Genomic DNA, 22836 nt, shown 5'->3' on the forward strand with positions numbered 1-22836 from the left:
TGCTTCTTTGGCTCAGTCGCTAGAGCCTTAGTTTTTCACACCAGAGACCCAGGTTTGATTCGCGGTGGTCATGGCACTCAGTGGAACAAGCAAGCTTTCATTGAGTGACAAACACGTAACCAAACATTAAAAAGTTGACAATCAGACGCTGTACAATTTTATCAACAACAGTATGCGAGGCAGATGATATTTTGGTTTAAAAGTGTCAGATTTAAGTTGATATCTGGTAATCCTCCATGTTGTCTTTTTCAAAACTCAATTATATAATGTACGTGACAAAATGACAAGAAACTACAAATTTCTAATGACAATTTGATGTTCGCTTTGACTTCTGTGAGATGATAAAATGTTTGTGATGACTCCCAGACACCAAATTAAGGATAGCCTGTATGAAAATGAATACCAAATTGCTAAGTTAAAACTGCATGTGCAATTTCAGAATGATTAATTGGATCTGGAGTGGTTAAGGCCAGCACACTATGAGGGCTACGAAATACAGCAATTCTCCCAGGAAAACTTATCATTATATAATCCAATTGATTTTCTTCATTTCAGTTGAAAAACTTCTCTTGATTTAAATCGACTCTATAGTAACATCTTGCAGACAAACTGACTTTACGACCTCCGTGGGTGATCAGATTAACTTCATCAATATTTCGTTTTTGAATTTGGTAGGAAACTGTTAAAAATGATATAGATGTGGTGTCTATTGATACAACTTAATGATATTATACAGTATTGCAGCAGTGTAAGATCTATTAGACTGATATTATACAGGTCTGATTGGTTTAATGTCTTAATATCAGCCAGGGCAACTTACAGACGTGTCGCTCATGCTTATGAGGTGGAGGAAAGCCGGAGTACCGGAGAAAAACCACCGACCTATGGTCAGTGCCTGGCAACTTCCATCTGGGATTCAACCCAGATGTGAAGGGCTTGTAATATTTCGGGACACCTTAACCACTTGACCACCACAGCTCCCTTGGTTATTTGAGAAATAAACCAATGACTTATTGTGTGTACCCGGTGTGCTTCATCATAATTCGGATGGAAGGTCAGGCACCCCGGCTACTTTATAAAACAAAATCTAATGAAAATGTAACGGGCTAATTATTACACTGCTGAAGACTATGATTCTAATACTTCGTGTTAGTTGACATGCAGGTATCATATGACATTGTAATACGTCACTGTTGGCTCAGTCATGCTCTCTGTAAGGTGGAACCTGTCAGTCTCAACTGGCTGTGGTATGGGGTTTGATCATCATGTTACCTTGTCATATCAGTTTTAATATGTATTTGTAAAATGTCACCTCTAGTTATAGCCACAGTTAATCATTTGCACCATATAATTTTATAATGAAGCTGTCGCCCATCCATAACAGCTGTCATATCTGTTCAGAAATTCTATTTTGAGCAGACAATATTAGTTTGTAGGGGAGCTAAATGATTGGTTATAAAACAAGTAACCAAATCACCCCTTCCTAATGAAGAGGCCATCCAAGGGCAGATAATTTAATTAGATAGTGAGTAAGCATCTTGTGTGAGACTGTAGAATGTATGATATGCTGAGATGCTGATTTTAGAAATCATGTTAAGGATTGTAGAAATCTGCATGGATATACAGACTTGTGTTGATAAAATGATTTCGACAGTTATAGAGAAATTAAAATCTTTAGGGTTTGAGATGTGAATGATAATAAGGGTAATGAATTCATCTTTCTCATGTGATATGGAGGTTTCAGATATATACCTGTTCTTTATGATATGCCTGATAGTACCAATGCTACAACCTGATCATTATATATATATATATATATTTGAGATTACTTTCTCTTCTAGAATGCCTCGATATGTTGTCTATTAACATTCATCTTAAAGTTTCAAATAAATTTCATTCCGTTGTTTTTCTCTTTACTGAGTGATTTGCTATGGTTTTTAGGGTTTAATAATACATCTCTTTTGATGCTTAGTGTTGCTCTGAAATGGCGGGGATATGGTGTTGCCTACATTACGTCAGCTTCTACATAATACACAAAGTTATGCTTATCTTGTAAATATATATGGTTGTCAGATATATTTTTGAGTAGAAATAGACATCCTTCATACATCTGCTGGTCACCATGACAACAGATTTCAAAGGACAAACTGTGAGAGATGAACTATACTGAGGATATAAAAGCTGTCGCGGTGTGCCTGAAGGTGTTTCTCTAGCTAAACACACTTGTAGTGATTTCAGTAAGGTGGTAAAAATGTCTGACAAGTTTTATCAAACTGTAATATTGCAGAGCTTACATGACCCCCAGGCTTTCCATGTTTATGGCATAGTAATGATGGAATCCTTAATTTGAAATCCAAACAGCTTTTACAAAAGTCTTGCATTTTCTCCTCAAGTTGATGCAGTGAATTCCATGCCTGGTGTAAATCAATAAAACAAAAGTAAATGGAAAGACCAATCAGTTTGGTTTTGGTTTTAAAAAGTATATAACAGGAAAAAACAGATTACCATTTCTCCTTTTCTGATTCTTTCACAGAACATAATTTCTCATACAGGGAAAAAGATGCATTACCGTATTTGACCCATAAGCACCCAGGGCGTTTAAAAAAAATTGAAAAAAAAAAAAAAAATAAAGACGAAATTATTGCAAATCTATATAGTTTTGTGTAGTTATGGTCTTTATTTATGCTTGGGCAATTGAAACTGAGGCCTCAAAAAGGGGAGGGGTGCTTATAGGGACATGGGCACTTATTGGGACAAATATGGTATGTTGATAACGTATATTAAAACATTTTGTGTTCATATATTGTGTGTTATAATGGGAAAATTACAGGAATCACAATGAATTCATAACTTGCCCTTGTTGAGGTGAAATACAAAAAAAAGGGAGATAAACTTCTAAAGGGGAGATAATTATGTAGCTATTGAAATGAAATATTTATATAACAAGGGGAAGAAATGACTATTGATTAAGATGAAATATTTCTATAATGGAAATTATTTTTTGATAGTGTTATAAGGATCAAGTAAAGGAAATTATTTGTAAAAACAACATGAACAGTAAACCAAGACATTGATAGACTTTAGATACATTAACTACTCATAACAAAGTACTTAGACAATGAATTATAAATGCTGAATAGTGTTTGTAGACTGTTGTTATTCTATCTTGATTGGCCATATCACATGACTTGGAATCAGGCTCATAGCTGTAGTTTTTACATTTGACACAAATGATCTAATAAAAGAGAAATAAATTGGTCTGAGTGGTGCCTTTATATTCTTCCTCATGTCTGTTTTTGAAACACTAGTAGTACTATTTTGTTTGGCTGTTATTGGGGTATACTGGTGAATTAATTTCTTCTGGCCACGAATACATATCCACACATCCAGACAAAACAACTTTTTTTCTGCATGTATATTGATTTTCACAAATTGTATGAGTTTTGTATATAACCACACTACATAACCCTTTATAGAACATTCAGTAGTGTATATCCTGAAGTGCAAACGCTAATTAAAGAAAAGATGAAACAAAGATATTCATGGAAAGTCTCGACAGGAACCCATCAGGCCAGGATTGCCTAGTTTTTAAAAAGGTGACATGAAAAGAAACATGTTACAAGTCACTTTTGTTGAAATAAAAATGTGTGCCAATGTAAAAATGTTTACATGCATTTCAACATACTACATTGTGTTGGAAATTAATCCATTTTAGGCCACACAGTCATGAAATGGATAACATGTATTAAATGTGGTTCATGTTAGTCCTGCAGTAGCATCTTGTACCATTTCATCCCCTGGTCCAGTGCTCGATATGAATCGTTTTTGAACCTTATTTGATTTTATATAACTGATAAAAGTTAATAACAAATGTGATTTTCTATTAAATCATAGAACATGATGTCCACATCCAATATTTTTTTTTCTAGTATTTAAACATTATTTGGATTTATATAGATAATCAGTTATATACAATAAGATGTCTATAATGATGAACATGCATGTTTCTGAGGCTGCCAATTGAGAAGCTGAACATTTTATTGCAGGTATCGGTATATAATTTTTCTGCCAGAAGATACAGGTTTCGATACAAGTTCTAACTTACTTTTTAATCTATATACCACTTTGCCAACACCTTGCAATAAGTTTCAATAAGGAAGCAGCAACCTTTTGTGCTGGAGGCATTATAGTTATATTATACACCGTTAGCAGGTTCTACACTATTCAAGCGATACATGTTGACAGAATTGTATCATTGCAGAGAATTCAATTTCTCTACTGTACTCTATAGATGAAGCTGATGCAGGTTAGAAGTACTTTGTGACAGTCTAGAGGGTAGGTAGTATGATTGGTTTCTTTACAAGTTTAATTAAATAGCAGTAATCTATGTCAAATCCATCGAATTGGAAGTCTGCTGGGGAAATAGCTTTTGTCTCCAAGACTCAATGTTATACCCAAACAGTGTTCTGTGGGAGAGTGATTTCAATGAATTTCCAACTGCGCCATCTAATGTAGGCAAGCTTGATTGAATGTTTAACTCAAGAGAATATGCATTAATCAAACTGAAATGTGCAGTCATAGTACTTTCGGCTTCTGGATCATTGATTGGTTTCTTTTCTACTCTGTGAAGATTTTCAGACTTATATACTAGAGCTAAAGTAAGTCTGTGTCACTGAACATTTCTGTATCCACAGATGTGCTGATGTAGGTTGGCTGGCTGTGACAATGGTTTCCCCCAACAGACTTCCAATTCGATGAGTTTGACATATAAAATCTATTTAATTAAACTTGTAAGGATATTGATCATATACCTACAGCTCAATCAGTACAGAAGTTCCAATCTCGGTCGATTTTAAAATGTATTATACATTCTCTGTTGAATTAAAATTGATTTTCTCGGCAGTGCAGCATGCACATTGATGTGTGTGGAAATACATATCTGTACATCTAGTACGCATCTATTGACAGGGAAGCAGTTGGACATGGCGTATGTAATTAAACTTATCTGTCAGTTTACATTGTTTATAATTTTACAATAATAATCTCTTTGTTGATTAATTAGCATCCAAATGAACGACAGTGATTAATCAGGGACTTTTATTCACAAGTACTTAACTTCAATCTACTTATGGTCAAGTTAATTTCCACAAGCTAAAGTACCCACAATTAAAGCAAAATAACAAGAATGAGAACCAGTATTACTTATAACTGTAAAAAAATTAACAAATGTGTTAATAATCCTCCCTTTAGTACCAAAGAGAAGACGGCAAAAGTTTCTCCCTGTAATATCCAGGACATCATCAATTCAACTAAATTTAATCTTTGTTTATATTTTGCTGTTCATCAACTAAATCCTTATCAGGTCATCTCACCCACCATTCAACATCACAATGGCTAAAATCTTCAAACAACTTCTTGTGAATAACTAAGGGGCTTAGAGACCTGATATTAGACCTTTGACATGCTAGGATGAAGGGCTACCAAGTTTGTTCAAATGAATGACCTTGACCTTCATTCAAGGTCACAGGAATCATATAAGCTAATATCTTTAAAAGACTTCTTTAGTATAGCTATGAGGCCTAGTGACCTGATATTGGGCCAGTGACATGTTGGGATGAAAGGCTACCAAGTTTGTTCAAAGTAATGACCTTGACCGCCATTCAAGGTCACAGGGGTTTAACAAGCTAAAATATTTTAACAACTTCTTGTGTATAGCTAAAAGGCCTAGAGACCTGTTATAGGACTTGTGTCATGTTTTCATATTTTAAAATTAATTAACTTGACCTTCATTCAAGTTCAAATTCATCGAATATATCAAGAATTGAACTTCTTCTTTTAAAACTACTATATTCTCCAATATTCAGATGACCATTAAGGCCCATGGGCCTCTTGTTTTATATATTTGCAGTTCATCAACTAATTCCTTGTTATTATCTTAAACTTGCTGTTCATCAACTAAATAATTATTATTATTTTGCTGTTCAGAAACGATTTAAAGGTTGTATAGAGTTTGGATGATAGAATCCATAAACATCTTAGAATTGATGTTCAGAATTAATTACCATGTTATGATTAATTCTGTTGACATATCTCCTGTCGGAATGTTTGAATGGCATGTTGAGATTGTTGGCTACAGTTCCTATATAGACCTGACAAGCCTTGTGTATGGAGATGAAGGCTGGATTTTATATTTCCTTGATTAGCCTGACCTGATGATAAATACTAATCAGAGGTAGTGAAAGGCCAAGGTTCTGTAATGTCAAGTTTGTGATTTCATCCTCGACCTTCACAAAGATAGGATGCCCATTGTTACCTAGACATTGATGAGGAGCCTCTCCATACAATATTCAGACTCATTATACACTTTGTTTATTCCTTGCTCACCCCTGAACACTGAATGGAACTGTTCTTATTGAAATACAGGAAGAGCTCTTTTTGAAATCACAGGGGTGTTTATTCCTTGCTCACCCCTGAACACTGAATGGAACTGTTCTTATTGAAATACAGGAAGAGCTCTTTCTGAAACCACAGGGGGTGAGTGACTTTAAAAATTTGTAGGTTTAAATTAGTAAGTGAGGACAGAAAACTAATTATAATTTGTATGTTTCCAATAGGTTCCAACAGACTTACAAATGTATGTAGCCTTGTGGGTAGACACCCTTGAGAGAGGGACTCATTGACCGATACATTTGCTTGTCCATCAAGTTTCAAACCTGAAATGTTACATTTGAAAAATTGATGAGCCTTTGTGTCTAAATGTACAGCATGCTCGTGTATCTGATGCCTTGCAACCCTAAATGGTCCATCCAAGTTTGAATGTTTAATGAGAACAGGCAGGTGACTCTTATATCCAGGGGTGACTTCAAGGTCAACAATTGTCCAAATTTAATCATTATATACTAGAGAAAATCTGTCTTCATTGTCTGTTATTAACAAAATGTCTTGTTTTCCATTAGGCCAAGGTCAGTGTCAATGTGTCTTTGCTGTTTTTGACAAAAATATGCAAAGCTGTATATATTTAATTGTTTCCTTGACTACTAGTATATTTACAGATCAACTACAGTTAATAAACACTGTTGACCCAGATCTACATCACTTTGATGACATTGAGGTGGCTCAGTACATCATTGTAAAACTATTAATCATGCTCATTTTAGAATCAAACCTTTAAAAAAGTTTTGCATGCATTGGTCTAGCTGTTATATTTTTTCTTACATTTGAAAAATTTCTTGAAGATAATTCTTATGAGATTTTGAACTGAATATTTGATTACTGGTTTTCGGCTTCACATAAACCTCCTGGATTGTTCTTCATGTTTCGACTCCCTGATAAATGATCTCTACTGTACAGTGTGATTTAGTAGCAGCCTATCAGTCTGAGGATCAGCTATATATCAAGGGACATGTCCATTTCTTTCTTTAAAATCTTGTTCTGATAATACTATATATTTATGTCTATAAGCTCTCACGACACAATATGTCTTGCTTTATGACTTCCATTGGCAAGAGCCTGCTCAATGTCTATGGCAATAAGCTTCAAGCCTGCTCAATGTTTGGCAGTAAGCATCAAGCCTGTTCAATGTCTATTGCAGTAAGCATCAAGCCTGTTCAATGTATATTGCAGTATAAAGCATCAGGTCTGCTCAATGTCTATTGCAGTGAATATCAGGTCTGCTCAATGTCTATTGCACTAAGCATAAGCCTGTTCAATGTCTATTGCAGTGAATATCAGGTCTGCTCAATGTCTATTGCAGTAAGCATCAAGCCTGTTCAATGTCTATTGCAGTAAGCATCAAGTCTGTTCAATGTCTATTGCAGTAAGCATCAGGTCTGCTCAATGTCTATTGCAGTAAGCATCAAGTCTGTTCAATGTCTATTGCAGTAAGCATCAAGTCTGTTCAATGTCTTTTGCAGTAAGCATCAAGCCTGTTCAATGTATATTGCAGTAAGCATCAAGTCTGTTCAATGTCTTTTGCAGTATGCATCAAGCCTGTTCAATGTCTATTGCAGTAAGCATCAGGTCTGTTCAATGTCTTTTGCAGTAAGCATCAAGTCTGCTCAATGTCTTGCAGTAAGCATCAAGCCTGTTCAATGTATATTGCAGTAAGCATCAAGTCTGCTCTATGTCTATTGCAGTAAGCATCAAGCCTGTTCAATGTCTATTGCAGTAAGCATCAAGCCTGCTCAATGTCTATTGCAGTAAGCATCAAGCCTGTTCAATGTCTATTGCAGTAAGCATCAAGCCTGTTCAATGTCTATTGCAATAAGTTTTAAGCCTGCTCAATTTCTATGGCAGTAAGCACATCAAGTCTGTTCAATGTCTATTGCAGTAAGCATCAGGTCTGCTCAATGTCTATTACAGTAAGCATCAAGCCTGTTCAACGTCTATTGCAGTAAGCATCAAGTCTGCTCAATGTCTATTGCAGTAAGCATCAAGCCTGTTCAATGTATATTGCAGTAAGCATCAGGTCTGCTCAATGTCTATTGCAGTAAGCATCAGGTCTGCTCAATGTCTATTACAGCATCAGGTCTGCTCAATGTCTATTGCAGTAAGCATCAGGTCTGCTCAATGTCTATTGCAGTAAGCATCAGGTCTGCTCAATGTCTATTACAGCATCAAGCCTGCTCAATGTCTATGGCAGTTAGCTTCAAGCCTGCTCTATGTCTATGACAATAAGCTTCAAGCCTGCTCAATATCTATTGCAGTAAGCATCAAGCCTGCTCAATGTCTATGACAGTAAGCTTCAAACCTGCTCAATGTCTATAGCATATTAGCTTCAAGCCTGCTCAATGTCTATGGCAATAAGCTTCAAGCCTGCTCAATGACATAAGTCTTTTAAGGAGAAGACTTAGATAGGCCTTACCTGCTGTCTTATCCTTTTGACTGTAAAAAATATGTCAATGAAATATGTTGAAATTGAAATTAAGCTTCAAGCTAGTCTGCTCAATGTCTATGACAATAAGTTTCAGTGAGTTAGCACTTTTAAATAAATATTGTATGCTAACCTAATTCAGCTGTGTTGGTTCTCATGAATAACCAAGATGGTCACAAAAATTGCCTCCTGCTTTACAGATGAAAACTGATGTCTGAAATATGGATCAAACTGCACAGCTCAGAACAGTGGCACAGTACTACCTTGTTAAATAGCTGATTATGTTATAGATAGTTGTTGTATTATAATGCTAAGGGAAGTTAAAGAGATGGACCTCATGAGAACTTGCGGTTGTCTATGCTCAGAGAAGGTAGAGAGAGAGATGGACCTTAGGAGAACAGGCAGGCCCTGAAGCTGTATATGCTGCACTGAAAGGCCCTAGATATGTACACACACTGTCAGGATACTTTAGTGCTACAGAACAGCTAGACCCTAATCACGTAGATCAGTTGTAATCCCAATTACCTGTACATTTCATATCCAGGGATAAGAAATACTTGTAACTCAGCTTATTAAAACCAGATGCAGATTATTGCTGTATTATATAAGTGTAAAATTTCATCAAGTCATATGTTTTTATCTTTAGGAGATACAAACACTTGTTAAAACAGACTTCATATGTATACAGAGGTGTCAAGCACCAATTTTCCATGACTTAACTATACCTGCGTATTCACAGTTATAACAGTTTTATGGATTCTGTGAAGGAGGTTGCCCTGATAAATGGTTAAGCCTTCAGATAAATGGAGCTCTGATGTAAACTAACAAGGGATACTGGTAACTACTATGTTCAGAGATCTCAAGAGATCAGACCAAGAGTGAACTTGACCTATGTAACCTGTACAGAGCAGGCCCCGATCTCTCCAAACAAACTTGAGGCTAAAATGCACCTAGGTCGGAAATATTCACATAAGTTACATAAGGAGAAAACTTAAGTGTTGACTTCAGCCTGTGCTTTTTTGATTCAAGAAACCACTGGGTGTGGATACAAATTATGATGCGTATCCATAGAAACGACTAGGTCAGTTACTGAACCATGTTGTATCCATAGAAACGACTAGGTCAGTTACTGAACCATGTTGTTTGATTGTTTTTTATGATTCTGGAACAATTATAGAATGTTTAAAATTAAATTGAGAAATTTGGCACTATAAATATCAGGATAATAAATCTATTGAAATATAACTGTTGAGATGAACATTAAATCATTAATTCAGGAATAATTAGAAAATTTGATATTTAAGATTATTTAAATGAAAAAAGAAGTTTCTTGTACCAAGTAGACTTTTAATAATAAATGCTCGTCAGAATGTTCATTACAAAGTTGTGTTGTAATTAGTTCTTGTTTTAGACACCTCTGAGATTCTCAGATAAATGTCAAACATTCACGAGCACCTGATGGGTTAACATGTTACACATGGTCATCCAAACTCTTGTAACCAAGGGGAGTCTTACCATCTGTTTTAGGTTCCATGGTTACATCTGGTGATTTACTGTTAACTCTCCCTATTTATCTGTGAAGCTAATTATTCTTTCCTTGAAGTATCTGTGCAGAAACAAACAAGAAAACTAAATGAAACAGATCTGGTTATTACTGATTATTGTTCCGTGTGCTATTATTACTGCTGATCTGAAACTATTTTTTTCGGCTGCTGGTTGTTGCTTGCAGGAATCAACGTCACGTAATCGGTGATTAAAGACTTTTTTTGTTGATAGTTTTAGCAATCCCCCTGTCACAACTCACTGACATCTGTATAACATTTAACAGGGGAAACTTGTAATCACAATGTGGAAGTGCCTATTTCTGTAACTTTTCATTAATTAGTTGTGATTGGACAGACAAGTTAAAAGTGAAAGACATATTGTTTAGAAATTAGATTTGATATTATCAGGCAAGTTAGAATGAAATTTATAAACTTTGAAAAAGAGAATGCAAATCAACTTGTACATTTGTGTGTGGGAGATGATTTTGGCATCAGTTACATTATATGAACTTCCATAGATAGTGATTTTGTTGTTCATCTTGAAAAAAGGTTGGGGGTCCGGGGTGGGGGGTGGGTTTGGGGGGCGCTGGATGGTTTAGGTGTCTCAATATATTACCACAAGCCCCCACCGCATGTCACAAGTGTGAATTCCATGTGGGGCAGTTGTTTGGTACTAACCAATGCTCTGTGGGTTTTCTTTAGGTACTCTGGCTTTTCCCCACCTACTGAACCTTAACATGTTTAGATTACTCTGGCTGTTAATAGAAAGCTTAAGTTATCAAACCAAATCTTTGATTTGTGTTACTTGTTAAACATTAAAGACAAAAGTGTTGTGATTCTTTGATCAGCGGAGTTTGTTTATAGAATCTGTCACCATTTCTAAACGAATAAAATCCAAACTGTAATATCAGTGAAATCAGACTTGTTCACTTGGTCGTATCTCCAATTTAGATTTGTATGATATGGTTTGTGTATATATAAACCATGAGATGTTTATTAAATCAATTTTTTAACTCACTGAAATTCTGCAGACAGTACAAATCGGTGCAGGTGTATTTCTTCCTCTCGTTCGTCAGAAAAGTACAAATGAATTCTGATGTTCCATGTTATCAGTAAATATTGTATTAGCAAGACATCTAGCTTCAAAAGATTACAGTTTTTAATGCTGTTTACATTTCAGGAAATGTAATATGGTTTCCACTTGTTCCAACAAGTGCCGTCATGTATCACTACATATGATTCAGGAGATTTATATGTATTTTCCTGCTGCCTTTGGGACATGCAGGTATACAGGTATAAGAGGAGGAGGAGGATGATGTGATTTGCGTTTTGATCAAAGGAACTGGTTGCATCAGCATTTCTGGTACATTTGTAATTTGGCCTACATTAGATAGTTTGATAAATATGTCTTGTCTTTGAAGGTTTGCACTTGGTTACACTTCTGGTCATTGGAAGTTGGTTACCATAGTGATTTCCTTACCCATCACTCCAAGTCTTCTGAAGATTTCTACTGCGTTTGATTTACACAGGAATTTAATGTTCCTTCAATTTTAATTTTTTTATCAATGTTGATCAGATCTAATAGAAGTAGTAAGATTGCTGAAGCTGTTATTTGGTTTATAAATTTTAGTCTGGTTAATTGGCCCCAGTGAACAAGTGGGTGAAATGTCTGACTTAATGCAATTGCCCTCTGATTTCAGCCTGATATATGTCAGGTATCGGCTTAGGTTACTGGTTTTTCTATGAGTACTTCAGCTTTTGATCAATTACAAAATTCCAGCAGATTCTTTAAATATCATAGATGTTAATAATTAAGTCACTATTTGGTACATAAAACTGCCAACATTATAGTAATATCTGTGTAACAGGAGAGGAGAAAATGTAGCGGCCAAACTAGATTTGACCCAGTTCAATCACACTACACTCCCCTCCCTCCTTTTTCAAAGTCTTCACCCACGAAGACAAACAAGACCTTATACAACCACCATGGGTATTTTAGTTGGGCGCCAGTTTTGTGTCAGGAGGGGAGAAAATGTAGCGGCCAGACCAGGATTCGAACTCGGGAACTCAAAACAATAGCCGAATGCTTTACTGCTGAGCTACCTGGTCACCGATGATGATCGATTCCAGTCCAATTCCGCTACATCTGTTAACAATTCATTGAATCTAAAATGTGCATGCATGACAGGAATAGCTGTTAAAATGTTTATAGGACTAAGACAGAGGGGTTAAATAAAAAGTAATAATATTTACAGTTTAGGCTAAATAAACACTAACAGTTTGCTTCACACTGCTGAATAAACAAACAGAAGATTGAGGAGATCTGGGGAGTACATCAGAACTCAAGGGGAGATAATCGGGCAATCAACACATCACGTGAAACAGTGGGGACATGGCCCTCAATCATGTTATGTACACATAGTGAAGGTTGGTGAGATAAAATAAAATCAACCAAGATGTTAGTGATAATGTAAAAACTCCATAGAGATTGTTTGTGGTGATGGACAAGTGCGTGACTTTTGGTTATCTGGCCGGGTTACTGAGATCAATGTATGGGCTCGGCCAGACACTTTTTACTTTTCATCATTCAGGTTTCTTACTCACAGAGCTTCTGTCTGCTCTATAGTCCCAGAGCTGGACAGTTCACCAAGGACCAAAACTAGTCCACATTTAACTACGGGAACATGGGGTACTGGAAATAAGGGTTCAAATCCAGTGTGAAAGCAATTGTTTCAAACAATTGACCCCAAGAGGGAGGAAATATACACTTAAAAACAATAAAAATGTTTCTTTGTTAACATATTTTTGGCTTCAGGGAAAAGAATTAAAAAAATTGTGAAGGAAGATCGAGCCATTTAAGGAGCCATGACATATATCTTCATATGTGTTAATTTGTTGTAGATATGAACTTTATAAATAAACTGCTCTTTTATACTATTGGCGCGTTGCAGCTTTCAATTTGAAAAATGAATATGAGATGTTAAACCTGTGGTGTTAGATTTATACGGATGTCTGAATTGATAAGACATGTTCTGAACTTTATTGTTTTAGTTTATTTCATGACAAGATGTTTGAAGGATGACTTTGTATCCCGCCCAGCACACGATAGTGGATGAGTTGACTTAACCACCTACTGACAAACAGATTGAACAGATTAACTAAAATAAAGTTCATTTCAGTGTTTTCCAGCAACGATAACATTTTTACAATGCAGATATTTTGAATCCTGCTGACTAAATATTTTATCGTATGTTGGACACAGCTAGAGATTTATCCGCTGCAAGATCAATAGAATCTCTCACAAAGGCTGTACATATTGTTAATTAGCTATATATGCAGAGTTGCATTATATGCAACTACTCTGCTCAAGCCTGATAGTTGATTAATATTTTTTACCACGTTGAGTTTGGTTGTTGGTACTTAATACCACATTGAGTATGGTTGTTAGTACGTGTTGCTACACTGAGTTTGGTTGTTGGTACGTGTTGCTACACTGAGTTTGGTTGTTGGTACTTGTTGCCACATTAAGTATGGTTTTTGGTACTTTTTGCCACATTGAGTATGGTTGTTGGTACATGTTGCTACACTGAGTTTGGTTGTTGGTACTTGTTGCTACACTGAGTTTGGTTGTTGGTACTTGTTGCCACATTAAGTATGGTTTTTGGTACTTTTTGCCACATTGAGTATGGTTGTTGGTACATGTTGCTGCACTGAGTTTGGTTGTTGGTCCTTGTGCCACATTAAGTATGGTTTTTGGTACTTTTTGCCACATTGAGTTTGGTTGTTGGTACGTGTTGCTACACTGAGTTTGGTTGTTGGTACTTGTTGCCACATTAAGTATGGTTTTTGGTACTTTTTGCCACATTGAGTTTGGTTGTTGGTACTTGTTGCTACACTGAGTATGGTTGTTGGTACGTGTTGCTACACTGAGTTTGGTTGTTGGTACTTGTTGCCACATTGACTTTGGTTGTTGGTACTTGTTGCCACATTGAGTTTGGTTGTTGGTACTTTTTGCCACATTGAGTTTGGTTGTTGGTACTTGTTGCTACACTGAGTTTGGTTGTTGGTACTTGTTGCTACACTGAGTTTGGTTGTTGGTACTTGTTGCCACATTAAGTATGGTTTTTGGTACTTTTTACCACATTGAGTTTGGTTGTTGGTACTTAATACCACATTGAGTATGGTTGTTAGTACGTGTTGCTACACTGAGTTTGGTTGTTGGTACTTGTGCCACATCAAGTATGATTTTTGGTACTTTTTGCCACATTGAGTATGGTTGTTGGTACATGTTGCTGCACTGAGTTTGGTTGTTGGTCCTTGTTGCTACACTGAGTTTGGTTGTTGGTACTTGTTGCCACATTGAGTTTGGTTGTTGGTACTTGTTGCCACATTAAGTATGGTTTTTGGTACTTTTTGCCACATTGAGTTTGGTTGTTGGTACTTAATGTCACATTAAGTATGGTTGTTGGTACGTGTTGCTACACTGAGTTTGGTTGTTGGTACTTGTTGCCACATTGACTTTGGTTGCTGGTACTTGTTGCCACATTAAGTATGGTTTTTGGTACTTTTTGCCACATTGACTTTGGTTGCTGGTACTTGTTGCCACATTAAGTATGGTTTTTGGTACTTTTTGCCACATTGAGTATGGTTGTTGGTACTTAATGTCACATTGAATATGGATGTTTGTACTTGTGGCCACATTGAGTTGGTTGTTTGTACAAGATTTATTTGTTGCCACATTAAGTATGGTTGTTGGTACTTGTTGCCACATTGAGTATGGTTGTTGGTACCTGTTGCCACATTGACTTTGGTTGTTGGTACCTGTTGCCACATTAATTATGGTTTTTGGTACTTGTTGCCACATTGATTATGGTTGTTGGTATGTGTTGCCACATTGAGTATGGTTGTTGGTACTTGTTGCTACACTGAGTTTGGTTGTTGGTACTTGTTGCCACATTGACTTTGGTTGTTGATACTTGTTGCCACATTGACTTTGGTTGTTGATACTTGTTGCCACAATGAGTTTGGCAGGTAGGGAGTTAGAATTGTACCTGCTGCCCCTATTGCATAATTGTAAAAGGCGACTAATTTTAGGATCTTATCTTTTCTCTTGTTCCTATACGACTTTACCTTTCCTAATGCCTCCCTTGGCACGGCCTCACTTTTGGCCTTGATTTGAGTGTCCGCCCCTGTAAGGAAGGATCTGGGTTCTGCCCCCTAGCCGAGACACACCAAAGTCTATAAAAGTGGTAGTTTCTGCTCCTGCTTAGCGCTTAGCATACATGGAGTGGGACGTGGTGTGTTGCTTGGTGTATTCGGCAGCATACTTCAGTGATATAGCACTATAAAATGGGCAACAGTTCCACTATACAAGAAGACACAACATGAATATACCACAGTCTCCCAAAACATGCACCTCCAGCAACATACACGCAACACACCGCATACATGGGAGCCGGCCTTACATGACCTTAGCTGTTAATAGGACGTTAATTAATCAAACAAACAAACAATGAGTACGGTTGTTGGTACTTGTTGCCACATTGAGTATGGATGTTGGTACATGTTGCCACATTGAGTTTGGTTGTTGGTACTTGTTGCCACATTGAGTATGGTTGTTGGTACTTGATGCCACATTGAGTATGGTTGTTGGTACTTGTTGCCACATTGAGTATAGTTGTTTGTACAAAATATAGTTGTTGCCACATTGAGTTGGTTGTTGGTACCTGGGATGAACTGGGGTATTTCCTCTGTCTGTATAACTGTAGGACTGTAATACATGTATTATCTGTATATATCTAGGATTGTGATATACATGTACGGTCTCTCTTACATATCCTGTAACAATTCAGTGAGTCCACAGCACGTTGTGTTATATAGTTGATATATACTGGATCACTTTCGTCTGCAGGATCTCATCACAATTCATGGGGGGAATTTCTCCAAGTTTGTATTGTCTGATCTCAGTTGTCTGCTACGGTATTGTCAGGCAGTGAAATCATCATTATTGTGGATCTAGGAGCTGTTTTCTCTGTATCAAGTCTAGTCTATACATGGGAATTTCTGTTAATTAAATGTCGTTTTATCCAGTATAGCATGGAAATGTCTGAGGTCTGTATTCCATGGTGCTGTTATAGCAGCCGGCTGGGATCAAACCTTTATCATACTTTGGTTCTTGTGAAGTAAGGATACTGGGAACATTTAGACGAGTTTGTACAATGTTTATTATTAATGTCATACCTGGTTCTTTTTAGGCTTTACCTGTAATGAGTTTGTCAAGGTCATCAAGGTCTCACCTGTAATGAATCTGTTAAGGTCATTCAGGCCTTACCTGTAATGAGTTTTTCAAGGTCATTAGGGCCTTACCTGTAATGAGTTTATCAAGGTCATTAGGGCCTTGCCTGTAATGAGTGTATCAAGTTCATTAGGGCCTTGCCTGTAATGAGTTTATCAAGGTCATTAGGGCCTTACCTGTAATGAGTTTATCAAGGTCATTAGGGCCTTACCTGTAATGAGTTTATCAAGTTCATTAGGGCCTTGCCTGTAATGAGTTTATCAAGGTCATTAGGGCCTTACCTGTAATGAGTATGTAAGTTCATTAGGTTCTTACCTGTAATGAGTTTATCAAGGTCATTAGGTCCTCACCTGTAGTAAATCTGTCAAAGTCAAGTCTTATCTGTAAAGAGTTTATCAAGGTTATTAGGACCTTACCTCTAGTGAGTTTGTCAAGGTCATTAGGGCCTTACCTGTAATGAGTTTGTCAAGGTCATTAGGGCCTTACCTGTCATGATTTAGTCAAGGTCATTGGCACCTTACATGTAATGCGTTTGTCAAGGTCATTAGGGCCTTACCTGTAATGAGTTTGTCAAGGTCATTGGGGCCTTACCTGTAATGAGTTTGTCAAGGTCATTAGGGCCTTACCTGTAATGAGTTTGTCAAGGTCATTAGGGCCTTACCTGTAATGAGTTTGTCAAGGTCATTGGCACCTTACCTGTAATGTGTTTGTCAAGGTCATTAGGGCCTTACCTGTTATGAGTTTGTCATGGTCATTAGGGCCTTACCAGTAATGATTTTGTCAAGGTCATTAGGGCCTTACCGGTAATGATTTTGTCAAGGTCATTAGGGCCTTACCTGTAATGAGTTTGTCAAGGTCATTAGCTACTTACCTGTAATGCGTTTGTCAAGGTCATTAGGACCTTATTTGTAATGAGTTTGTCAAGGTCATTGGCACCTTACCTGTAATGAGTTTGTCAAGGTCATTAGCACCTTACCTGTAATGAGTTTGTCAAGGTCATTAGGGCCTTACCTGTAATGAGTTTGTCAAGGTCATTAGGGCCTTACCTGTAATGAGTTTGTCAAGGTCATTAGGGCCTTACCTGTAATGAGTTTGTTAAGGTCATTCATTAGGGCCTTTCTTACCTGTAATGAGTTTGTCAAGGTCATTAGGGCCTTACCTGTCATGATTTAGTCAAGGTCATTGGCACCTTACCTGTAATGTGTTTGTCAAGGTCATTAGGGCCTTATCTGTAATGAGTTTGTCAAGGTCATTGGCACCTCACTTGTAATGAGTTTGTCAAGGTCATTAGGGCCTTATCTGTATTTAGTTTGTCAAGGTCATAGTCACCTAACTTTAATGAATTTGTCAAGGTCATTGGCACCTTACCTGTAATGAGTTTGTCAAGGCCTCTGGAATAGTTAACCTCCTCCAGCAGGGTATTGCAAAATGAGTTAATCCTAGTCTTCACCAACAGTTTGTGTGCAATTAAGACCCCCTCCCCTTTTCAGAAAGTGAATCTTTGTTGACTGAAAGATATATACCATATTCAACCTAATAAGTTCCAAGGGCCCTCTTAACAATTGAAAAAAATAAGGGGCCACTTGTTGAATACAGTACATATAGAATAGTACATGTTGTAAATCCATTGTCCAGCTGATCTATGTAAAAGATCAGTTCTATAGTTCTATCTACCTGATTAGCCATTATTTTTGCTGGGACCAGACACAGATCCTGGCGCCCAGACTAATTATGATGTGATTAAGTATCCCTCGTAAACATTTGATCATCATGGTCAGTTTATCTCTTAACTCTTATGCAGTAAGCAATGTCTTTCTGCCATGCTAAATAACCAGGAGTACATTGTTCCATTCTTTTCCCTGACATATGGGATTGCCACTGACTCAGGACTACAATAAAAAAGAGAGATGGCTGTCTGTTTCCTGTTAAAGTTATTTATGTAAAGTGTTATTCAGCTCATTATCTGTAAAACTGCAATTCTTTAAAGATATATATTATTTTGATATTATGTAAACCAAATTTTTTTTGCATGCGATTTACTTTAGCGAAATTTGCTATCACAGTAAATTTGCTAATTTTCAGATTCACCAACTTGTTTTGAAATTGAAATTGTGCAATTTAGAGCCATGAAATAAAGTTGATTTATAATGGCTTACTATTACCAAATTTTGCCTGTTCACATACATATGTGTGAGGTCAAACGAAGGTGCAAAATGTCATCTCCGCCTATTCGAATATCAGGTTATTTGCATATTTTCTTCTGGAAAATGACTTATTCAAATAAGCGGAATCCTCTGTATAAGCCATTGATGAAGTTACCTTTGTCTGACTTCTAGGTCCACATAGACCTCAAACAAATCACCACAAACCACAGGTAGCGCAGTTCGATGTAAAATAATTTACCTTAGAATAAGATTATCAAAGTCTATGAAAAGTGTCAGTGAAAGTCATGGATATTAATATCATTTTCAAAGCAATTAGTACTAATTAGTATAAATTGATATTTAGAGCACCTGTCTGTGTGCTGTCATTTCAATGTGTCAGTACTATAAATTTCAGATGATGTCAATGGGATTAGCATCAGGAAAAATGTCTGATGCTCTCTCTCACTATTTTAATGCAAAGTTGATAAAATTTCTATATTTAGGGAAAAGATCATATCAACTTGCTAATGAAAAGATCAAATCCTTGATCTAGTCTCTGGTTTCAATTTATGAGACCATTTTGTCTGAGATTTGAAGTAATTAAAGGCTGGGTGAGTAGAGGTGGTGCCTACTGGGCCGTGATCTTATTAGATTTACAAGATTTTGTGCTAGGAGTTCAGCTCACTGAACAATCCTGATATATTTCTGGCTCCGATCAATAGATCATACAGCTCAGGAATTTAAGATGTTTATGTCACCGACAACCGATGAATCTTTGGTGTTGGATAACAATCTGCTGACATGGTCAAAATATTCTATGACACTTTATCAGTCATAGAATTTGTTTATTTTGGGTTTAATTAACGTACGTTACATCAAGTTATGGCAGGGGAAAAAAGTGTTATAGGTTGAGGGGGGGAGGGAGGGGGATGGGCAGTGGATTAACATATTGAGGTTGAAGAATGTCTGACACCTTAACCACTCAGCCACCTCAAAATCTAGGAAGAAAAGAAAGAAAACATATACAGATGTAAAAACAAAAGAAATGTTGCATGTATTGCTATGAACTATGGTCTTTGAAAGCGTAAATAAGATAAGAGGAAGTTTCAGATCATTTCATGTGTGGGACATAATTTTGTGAGGTCAAAAAAAGTATACAAATTGGTTTAATGTGTAATGAAAATAAAATGTCTGGTTCATATTACCATAGCAACCATGGTATGGTTCATATTACCATAGCTGGTATGGTTAATATTACAAGAGTAATATTTCATATTGTTACAAATATGTCTCTAATTATATAGCTTGTTTCCTGCTGACTTACATTAATCATGTTTAACCTGGTCCAATGTCAGGTCCAGATATATCCCTGTTTATTAAATCTATTTGGTTAAATACATCAAACAGCGAACTTGAAAGCCATATGATATTGTAATATTAGAAATAATTTGATATATAGATGAGACCTTCTGAAGTGAATATCCAGAAATACATTAATACAGAAACATTTAGGTTAATTTGTGTTTGATAGTTACAGGTTACTTGGTACATAATCATAGTCCACAAGATGTTTGAGTGCAGTCACGGTACTAATCATAGTCCCTGAAATGTTTGAGTGCACTAGCTGTGAGTTTGATTACAGTAATCAGCTGTGATTGACTATGTTTCTTGGTCAATAAATAGGTTTCTGTGGTGTAGTTTTACAAGGATTGAAATACCAACCAACTTTGGAGAATGATTCATGGACAAAATGTTATGATGAATTTATAAGTTCACATTGATATGATTTTAACTCCTTTGTGAACCCTGTGATTTCTTTATCAAATATTGGGTCTTAAAATTATTTAAGTTCAAATGTTTGTTAATAAAGGGGTGAATGTGTTATAATATCACCCATTTATGAAAATTTCACTCAGATCTTGAAATATTCCAACGGGAGATTGGAACACTCTTAAAATCTGTCTGTCATCCACCAGTCTTGTCTGGACAAGTTCTCCTAAACTACTCGACCAATTTCAATAAAACTTTACAGTATAAATGTTGGGAACCATGTGTAGATGTACAGGCAGGCTTTATTTTGTGCAAATATTGGTTACCATGGTAACCAGATTATTATACACAGGGTTTGTTATTGAAAATCATGCCAATAACTCATGAATCAATCTTTGAATAATTTTTTTCTTCAAACTTTGTCAATTTATGATGCAACATATGAATGCCAATAACACCTTATTCATGACATTACAGTTACCATGGAAACAAAACAAATGCTTTGACTGATCAAAATTGAGATATTAATTGTCTGATTTACATGAACAGTTCAAAATAAGGATTTTAAAGGATACAAAATACAATGGTTATAGTTTTGAAGACATCAAATGTATGCCATTGACTTTCCTGTTCTAGTTTAAGTCTTTGGTATGTCGGCTATCTATAAAGTTTGAACTGCAATATGTTAGAAAGTGCAAAGGACCCTGAACTTTCTCATTGTTTTAAAACGAGATTGGAAATTAAAAAAAAAAAAACAGAAAAAAGGTCACTCCTCTATTTGCATGATAAATAATGTTCAGTTGTTGGCGCCAACATAACAATCATTCTGTTATCTCTGGTTTTACAGAAAAGGGAATTGGAGAAATCCAACTGTTCAATATCAACATTTCATCTTCAACTGAGTCATCGGCGTTAATTCTAAAAACATAATAAAAATATATATAAAAAAAAGAAACATTATACAAATTCTCAGGAATGATAATTCAGTTTCAAAGTGTTGTTTGATTATCAATTTGATTAATATAATTTAAAATGAATTTTTTTCTTTTGGTTATATTCCTCAAACAAATTGATTGATAGTATGACGCATGAAATGTTTGTTTTTTAAAACTGTTAGACAATGATCATCTTCAATATAACATAATGGTCCATGATATTTGTAAGGTCTAGCTCTAATGAGGAATATTTAATTACCAAGAAAAACTGATTTTGACTACATCAAAGAGAACACAGACAAACAGTTGTAACTTAATAGTTCCAAGTTTTCATTTGAAGTAGGAGACACAGCTTAATGGCATTGATTTTCTTTACAATTTTACAATTCTGAGGACAAATAACATTTTACATTTGATAGCTGTCTTGGACAGATTGTCCATTCCTTGATGGAATTTAGATTTATTTCCAGACAACTTTACGATTCCAATATTGTGATGCCTTGCAAAATGTGGCGATGCAAGCTGTATTTTTTTCATGACAAATTCACCACATTTCTTTGCAATAAATGCCTCAATGGTAACATCTTCATAATCATAATATTGTTTAAAATAATAAAAATAATATCTGTCTAAATCATCTTTTAGGGAGGGATTTCTGAAAAAAACGTTATAGAAATATATAAAGCATTATAGCAATAACACCTATAAATTATCAATTATAAATATTATAATTATAATTATAAATTATAAAATATCAATTGTTATCATTTTTACTACTTAGATATTAGAATACATATTTTAGAGTTGGCCACTTATTTACGATCCTGCATACAGAATGTTGTCCCAGTACTCTGTGTACACCTTGATTTGACATCATTTGATATTTGGTCGGAGCTTTTAATACAGACTGTGAAAGTCCTGGCTATGATGTTGGAGAGGTACCATGTTACAGGATTCTTATTGATGATGATTTGATACGTATCAAAACGTCATATTGTGCTTATCATACTGACAGCTAGAAGCATGGATAGGGCCCAAGAGCCCGTCTCCTGTAGCCAGTACACCAATCCACGTAGGCACTAGGATAGCATTAGCCACAACCACTTTAGGATCGTGGAAATCCCTGATCATGTGGAGTGGTTCCATCATCCTGTAACTCTGTCTGCTATAAAAAAAGGCATATTGATGTTATCATCATAAATTACTATACAATGATCCCGAAACATGGGTCCCATCGAAGAGAATACCTTACCAACAAAACCAGATGTCACCATTT

General features: G+C 36.0%; 1 protein-coding gene across 5 annotated transcripts in view; it reads left to right on the forward strand.

Annotated features, from left to right (window-relative positions):
• Positions 1-22836, forward strand: part of LOC138314488 (voltage-gated inwardly rectifying potassium channel KCNH6-like) — a 164346-nt gene that overhangs the window by 49576 nt on the left and 91934 nt on the right. The gene's annotated exons all lie outside the window — the stretch shown is intronic.

Source organism: Argopecten irradians, chromosome 2, assembly GCF_041381155.1.
Source record: "Argopecten irradians isolate NY chromosome 2, Ai_NY, whole genome shotgun sequence".
NCBI classification, from domain to species: Eukaryota; Metazoa; Mollusca; class Bivalvia; order Pectinida; family Pectinidae; genus Argopecten; species Argopecten irradians.